This window comes from Dipodomys spectabilis, unplaced genomic scaffold (genome assembly GCF_019054845.1).
Source record: "Dipodomys spectabilis isolate Male_0828 unplaced genomic scaffold, ASM1905484v1 ptg000030l, whole genome shotgun sequence".
Lineage (NCBI taxonomy): Eukaryota > Metazoa > Chordata > Mammalia > Rodentia > Heteromyidae > Dipodomys > Dipodomys spectabilis.
Window position 1 is genome coordinate 3,954,376 of NW_024870707.1, and position 7,548 is coordinate 3,961,923.

At 32.5% G+C, this 7,548-nt stretch overlaps 1 pseudogene; it reads left to right on the forward strand.

Annotated features, from left to right (window-relative positions):
- The first annotated feature begins 6,599 nt into the window (after positions 1–6,599).
- LOC122105272 lies at positions 6,600–7,548 on the forward strand (annotated as a pseudogene).

The following is a 7,548-nucleotide window of genomic DNA, read 5'->3' on the forward strand; positions in this document are numbered from 1 at the left end:
GGCATTTCAAGCAAACTTTCCAATATCTGTTGGAAAGAAGTGATTCATGTGTGTATACTTAGGTTCAGTTGCTCTTCATAACTGTCTTCACAACTTCTTCATAACTCTTACCATAAGTGACATTTCCAAAAATTTATTTTTTGATATGTATATTGAATTTCTAGACGATAAATGATGCACTTACATGACCAACTAAAGTACAGTACAATTTACTTACCTCTAACTATAAATTATGTCATAAAATATTCCATGTATTCTATAATGGAATGCATAGTAAATTTTCTTAGGGAGGAGATATCTATGTATAATAACTGTTTTACTATTTATTTTTTATTGCACAAAATACTTTCTTATGTGTACTATGCTGACAAAGTCAGTGCATAATTAAGGCTCAATTTTCTCACTGGCACAAGATGAATATTTATTTCTGGTGCATATGTTACATAAGAAATGAAGTACATTAACATTAATAACCCTTTGTCTTGTCTTTGTCATTTAAGTCTTGTTCCTTTAATATTGTAAAGGACATGCCTTCTTAATTTCTTGTGTATTTATTCATGCCTCTCCTGGGGCTTGATCTTAGCACCAGGACTGTTTCCCTATGCTTTACCCTCCTGCTTTTTGGTAGTTAATTGAAGATAAGAGACTCCCAGATTTTTTTCTGCCAAGACTGACTTTGAACAGCGATCCTAAAATGTCAGCTTCCTGAGTAATAGGATGACAGACATGATACACTGGTACCTACTTCTCTACTGTGTGTATGTTTTTAAAATCAGTTTTATTTAATTTTATCTGAGCAAGTGAAAAAAGTAGCAGATGTAGATAACATCAGCATTTCACAAATTTTCATTTACAATAAACTAAGTGTATATATATATATATATATATATATATATATATGCTAAAGGAAAATGACATATGCTAATGTTAATGATGGTAATTTGGAAAATTCTTTTGAAATTAATTAGTGAGTGATATACTATACAATTGTATATACTCTTCTCAGTGAATAAACATGAGTGTGTGTAAGCATATGAATTATTTAAGGGGAAATTGTGTAAATTCCTGGAATTTCTTCTGGAATTTCTGCATTCACTTAAAATCTGCTACATTTGTGATGACCTTTCAATAAAAGCTGTGGGATGAATATGTTCTCATTTAACAGGTGAATGTAACACTCCTTTTGCAGTACTGTAAATTTTCCAGGTTAAAATCTACTTGCAATAACATCTTATGTGGGTATCTGGTAAACATTTGAAGACCACGTTTGCAGTGACATATCGGCTCTGCTTCATTGCATTAGCATGCACTCTCAATTCAGTAATATGCTAAAAATAAATTTTAATAAAGCGTTTGATTTGTCATTGTTGTATTTGTAAATAAAAATATAAAGCAAATAATTCATTAAAATAAACTTTATGGTTGTGTCTTCCCATAAACTCCAGTTTAGCTAAATACTAAAATTTCCTTGATATGTAATTTTTATCTGCATATTTTGGAAGTGCTGCTTAATTTTCTCTGATGCTAAAGGTTATTTTTTACTGTATAGTTCCTTTTCCTATTTTTGTTTTAAATTTTATAACAGTTACAAATTATTGCAATCTAACCATTATAACTTTTAAAGTAACTATAAAATTAAGACCTAAAACATTTTAATAAAAATTTTATTTGACCCAGAGTAGGTGGCTCATGCCTGGAATTCTAGCTACGCAGGAGGCTGAGATCTGAGGATCGGGGTTCAAAGCCAGCCCAGGTGAGAAAGTCTGTGAGACTCTGATCTCCAATAAACCACTCAGAAAACCATAAGTGGCCCAGTGGCTCAAGTGGCAGAGTGCTTGCCTTGAGCTGAAGAGCTGAAAGACACTATTCAGTCCCAGAGTTCAAGCTCCATACCTGACAAAAAATATATTTGTTTGTTTTTCTTATTGCCTTCTATTGATATAACAATGCACTTACTACAAAGGAATCCCTTTGTTTAAACTCGACACTGACAAAAAATAAAATAAATTAATAAAGTGTAAACCTCAACTTTTAGCAGTTAATTATTTAAGATTCTTATAATTTCAAGTTCTTTATGGAATATTTCCATATTTATTACTTTCAGCTATTCTCTCAATGCATTTCAAAATTTTCCCTCATCATATACCAATGTGATTTGAAAGAATTATCACTCATTTTGCTTTCTGATATATGCTATATACACTACTTTTTTTTATAACATTCCCATATATTTTGTTTGAAGTTGTGGAGCTCCTAGGTAAAAATCCCATGCAGATTTGGCACTTGAAAATTTGTCCTTGTAAATGTGCCAAGTAACCTTCCTTGGAAATTGGTTGCTGAGGATCATAAAGTATTGCATAATCACCACAGCCCATTAAATAAGGCCTTCTGGACATAGCAGATGGAGAAAAAGTCCATGTTGCTCTTACAGTATCTCTTTTGGGATTCTTTAGAGAGATAAATTTCTGGTAAGCTTTTCTTTTGAGCACTCTAATAAAAATTCTTTGAGTTTGAATTTACTTCATACAAAAAAAAATGCATTCGCCAAAAGTTTAAAAATAATTACAAGAAAGGAAACAAACATTATATTCAGAGATGTTTAGTACCTTATAGAAATGGTAGATTTTGTTAAATATGATATTATAAAATTGTTTGGGTTTTCATTACTGGAAGAAATTGGTTTTCACCAACTTTTGTTCACATTATTCTTTTCTCTTAAATTTTTGTTGTAAATATGATGTAAAGAGGGTTATAGTTACAAAAGTCATCTAATTAGTGCATTTGTTTTTTTTTAATTGTGAAAATACCGTACAGAGGGGTTACAATTAAATGGGCAAGATAATGAGTTCATTTCTTATCAAGCATTTTTTCCTCCTCCTTTGTTTCCCCTTCCCATCCCTTCCCATCTCCCACCCTTCTCCCCTCCCCCCCCAAGCAAAAGTTGTAAAGTTCGTTTTCAACATAATGACTTGTACATATCATTGTTGCAATAGGTCCACCTGTATCCCTAGTTAAACCTTTACTGTGGCTTGAACTCAGTACCTGGGGCTTTCCCTGAGATATCACTTCTAGCTATTTGGTAGTTAAATGAAGATCAGAGTCTCACAGACATATTCCCAGAGCTAACTTTGAATAAACATCCTTATATGTCAGCCTCACAGGTGTGAGTTACACACTCTGTGTGCATTTTTTAAAAATTATTTTCATTTAATCTTAACTCAGAAACCAAGAAAAAAAATAGCAGATATAGAAAACTTCACCATTTCACAAATTTCATTTAGAATAAACAATTGATGTACATTAAAAAAAATAGTATATGCTAATGTTGAATGAAGGCTATTTGGAAAAATTCTTTTGAAATTAATTATTAAGGGTTATAATGTACAATTGTGTATTTTGTTCTAAACGAATAACTATGTGTGTATACGTATGACGTATTTAAATAAAATTTTCATCATTTTATGTGCACTCTTCTGGAAATTTTTGTAGTTATTTAAAATCTGTTGCATTTATTATTTTCAATAAAAGTGATAAATATTGTCTCTGGAAATGGGCAAATTTAAGACTTGTTTTGCAATGTTTTGGATTAAGACACTATGAGTTTTCCATGATGAAATCTACTTGCAGTACCACTTCTTATATGTGCAACTGCTAAACATTTGAGGACCATGTATCCAGTGACATTATGTGTATGCTTCATTGCATTAGCCCATTTCCTCAGGATTGGAATATACTTTAAACATAAATTATTGAATTAAATGTTTGATTTGATCTTGTAATATTTCTAAAAATAAGTATAAAGCAAATATTTGATAATAAATTTAGGGTTTGCAGCATCCCATAAACTTAAGTTTAGTATAATACTAAAATTTCCTTGTCAATTTTCACAAAGTATTTTAGAATTGTGGCATTTTTCTTGACATTAAAGTTTAATTTTTAAAAATACTCTTCCTTTACCTATTTTTATCTTAACTATATTAAGAATAAAAATTACACATATTGTTCAAGTCCAACCATTATATTTTAAAAAAGTAGCTACCAAGCTAGTGTCTAAATTTTTAAGTAAAAATTAAAGGTAATTTTTTTAAATGTCTTCTGAGTGTTAACATAACAATGCACTTACCAGAAAGTTCATGTTTGTACTGCCAAAAATAAAAATGACTAAATTAAAATTTTGAACTTGTCCATTTCAGAAGTTAATTATTTAATAGATTCTCATAATTTCAACACACAGACTTTTTATTAAAACTTTCAATATCAATTGTATTCACTGCTTTCTTAATGTATTTAAATTTTGCCTTGTCATATACTAATGTCATTGGAAAGAATTTTTACTGAATTTTCTTTCATAATTATGCCATGTAGACTGCTTATTTGCTAGTATACCTATGTTCTTTGGTTTCACTTTGAGAATAATATTGACTAAGCATTTATTATTTACTGAAATTTTCTTTGAGCTGTTGTTGATAATGAAATGCTTTAGCAATGACTGTATTCATTGAATCGGGATATTTGTAGCAAGGTTTGTGAACGTTCAAAGATTAATAAATACCATAATGTGTAAATCAAATCAATGATCAGTCATCGCAATAGATGTAGAGATAGCTTTTGTCACAATTCAAACTTCATAATTCATAATTTACACTTAAAAGTGATACAAAGCTTCTGATCACACTTTGATTTACTTATGATAATAATCTAAGAAGTTCTTTGGACATCATCAACGTATGGTGGATGAATATATTTTATTCTTGGAAAATTGCTCAGAAGTATACTTTTTTTCAGGTGATTCCACATTCATGAAACATAATAAGATGACACAGAAAATTACCCTGAGCTCTTCTTTGTCTTAAAGTCACTTGCTTATCATATACATTGACACTGGATTTCTAGTCCAGATTAAAAACATTTTCTGTCTTCTAAAATAGCACTGCCTTCTAAAAGTTTATTGGATATCTAGGTAATACATATGGATAGCTTCTTTACTTACACCAACAAAATGTCTCTTAAAATGGTAAGAAATTAGCATACTTTCTTACAGAAATAGTTTCCATACACATTTGCAGAAAAATAAATTTTATGATCATTCAATGCAAGATTCACAAGAATCTTTTCCTCCTGTGTTCATTCTTGAGATTTCCCCCATTTGCCTCCCTATCTTGGCAAAATAATCCTCAATTAACTATTTCAAGTGTTATCTAATTCATTACTAGCTAGCTTTTAACAAAAAATGACATTATAAAAGCAATGAATCAATCAAAAGAGATCAGATGATCTTCCTCTTTATTGTGGAGCACATATGAGAAGAGCTCATGCAGCTTTAGCACTTGAAAATTTGTCCTTGAAATGGTGCCAAGTCACCTTCCATGGAATTGGTTACTGTGGATGACAAAGTATTGCATAATACCCCATACCATTAAATAAGGCACCCTAGACATATCAGCCAGGGAGTAAAAGCATGAACTGTTCTTACAGTAGTTCCCTGGGATACTTTAGAAGTATACCTTTCTGGGAAACTTCTTTTGAGCAATCTGATGAAAGATTTTGAGTTTTAATTTATTTCACAACAAAAATAAATAAATGCCACTGAAGTGTAAAAATAACTACAGGAAGGGAAACAAATACTATATTAAGGAAATGATTAGTATCTTACAGAAATGGGATGTTTTAGTGTGAAATGTAGCAAATTTTGATTTATAAATTTGAAAGAAGTTTTCTTCTGACCAACTTTTTCCCACAGTAAGTATTCTTAAGATATTAAATTTACTTGAAGATAGACACTGGAATGGGAAATTGGAGAATAAAGACAGGGGTAACATTGACCAAGAAGTATTATATTCATAACCTGACATGGAATTGTAACACTTTTGTACAACTACGTGCTAACAAAAACAATAATAATGATTGCCAGAGCCTGCTGGCAACAAAAGGGAATCCTGAAATAGGGGGTGAGGATGAAGAAGAGAGACACAAGACAAAAGATGAGGTTGGGAGGTCTGCAGCTCGAGACTACAGCCCCGTTTATTCTTAACTTCCTCTAATATATGCTGTTAGAAATCAAGAAGTAGCACAAGGTTACTATAGTCCAGAAAAACAAGTAAGATTTAAGTTTAGTAAAAACGGAGTGCAATAAAAACAAGACAAGGTCAACTGGTTAAATGTAAAACAGACTCTGTAAACATAGCAAAACAATTCCGGGAACCTGGTGTTTTTCAAGTAAGCCAGTTCCTTGTACAGGCCTTCAAGCAAGCACAAGGGACAAGATGACTTTTACTGTTGAGCTTTACCATCAGCTCCCTACAAATGATAACACATAAAAGTTATTGGATTGAAAAGCAGTAATATGTATTCTTTAGCATTTTGTATTGCTTAAATATTTTCATAAAGTGTTTAGCAGATGAGAGGATGAAATGGAGAAGTTACTTTATTATTTAGGCTTCATGATTGAATTCATGTCACAATACATAACTTTATGATTAATTAGGACACACCCGAGGGTAATGAAAAAATCTTGGATTTATCATATAAACACAATTCATTTGGGAATCACTTGAGCTAAGGATCACCACTCATTTCTCAGCAGTGTCCATCAGCACACTATGAGAAGCTGGAACAGCACAAAGGTGCCCTACTTCATCCTTATGGGACTCACAGATTCTGCAGAGATGCAGCTGGCCCTCTCTGTGCTGCTTCTCCTGATTTAAATGATTACTGTGTTGGGAAACCTAGGCATGATCATGATAATTTGTCTAGATCTCCAGCTTCACACCCCCATTTATTTTTTTCTCATTCACCTCCCCTTCATTGACCTCAGCTACTCAAGTGTGATCACACCTAAAACTCTGGTGGATTTACTGACTTCTACCAAGAGTATTTCTTTCCTGGGCTGTTTCACACAGTTGTATCTTTTTGTCTTGTTTGTTGGTTCTGAAATTTCTCTCCTCTCTGCAATGGCCTATGATGGCGATGTGGCTATCTGTAATCCTCTACAGTATCCTGTTATAATGTCCTCAAGACTCTGCTGGGCCCTCCTTGCTGGCTCTTACATGGTTGGCTTTGTGGACTGTTTTTTTCATTGTGCTCTCTATAGTCAGATTGCCCTTCTGCAATTCCAATGTAATTCATCACTTTTTCTGTGATGTATTTCCAATTTTAGCTCTGTCCTGCCATGATACATACATCACTCAAATTATAGTATACATTTGTGCTGGTTCTACACTGTTACTGTCTATTATCCCAATGTCCTGGTCTTATATGTCCATTCTCTCTACTATTCTGAAAATTAAGTCCACTTCAGGAAAGCAGAAAGCCTTCTCCACCTGTGCCTCCCACCTGCTGGGGGTCTTTATTTTTTATGGCACAACAGCATTTACTTATTCAAAACCCAGGAAATCCTACTCCCTAGGCAAGGATCAAGTGGCTTCTGTGTTCTACACGATTGTGATCCCCATGCTCAACCCACTCATTTATAGTCTTAGGAACAAGGAAGTGAAAAACCCTTTCTTTCGGGTCGTGCAGAAGATAGGGGGATCCTGGAAATTAAAATAA